Genomic DNA, 557 nt, shown 5'->3' with positions numbered 1-557 from the left:
CCTTGACGTACTCCTTTTCCTATTTGGAACCAGTCTGTTATTCCATGTCCAGTTCTAACTGTTGCTTCCTGACCTGCATATAGGTTTCTCAAGAGGTAGGTCAGGTGGTCTGATATTCCTATCTCTTTCAGAATTTTCCACAGTTTATTGTGATCCACACAGTCAAAGGCTTTGGCATAGTCAATAAAGCAGAAATTGATGTTTTTCTGGAACTCTCTTGCTTTTTTGATGATCCAGCGGATGTTGGCAATTTGATCTCTGGTTCCTCTGCCTTTTCCAAAACCAGATTGAACATCTGGAAGTTTGAGGTTCACGTATTGCTGAAGCCTGGCTTGGAGAATTTTGAGCATTACTTTACTAGCGTGTGAGATGAGTGCAATTGTGTGGTAGTTTGAGCATTCTTTGGCATTGCCTTTCTTTGGGATTGGAATGAAAACTGACCTTTTCCAGTCCTGTGGCCACTGCTGAGTTTTCCAAATTTGCTGGCATGTTGAGTGCAGCACTTTCACAGCATCATCTTTTAGGATTTGAGATAGCTCAACTGGAATTCCATCACC

This window comes from Bison bison, unplaced genomic scaffold (genome assembly GCF_000754665.1).
Source record: "Bison bison bison isolate TAMUID 2011002044 unplaced genomic scaffold, Bison_UMD1.0 scf7180017846569, whole genome shotgun sequence".
NCBI classification, from domain to species: Eukaryota; Metazoa; Chordata; class Mammalia; order Artiodactyla; family Bovidae; genus Bison; species Bison bison.
Note: the sequence above shows the minus strand (reverse complement) of the source record.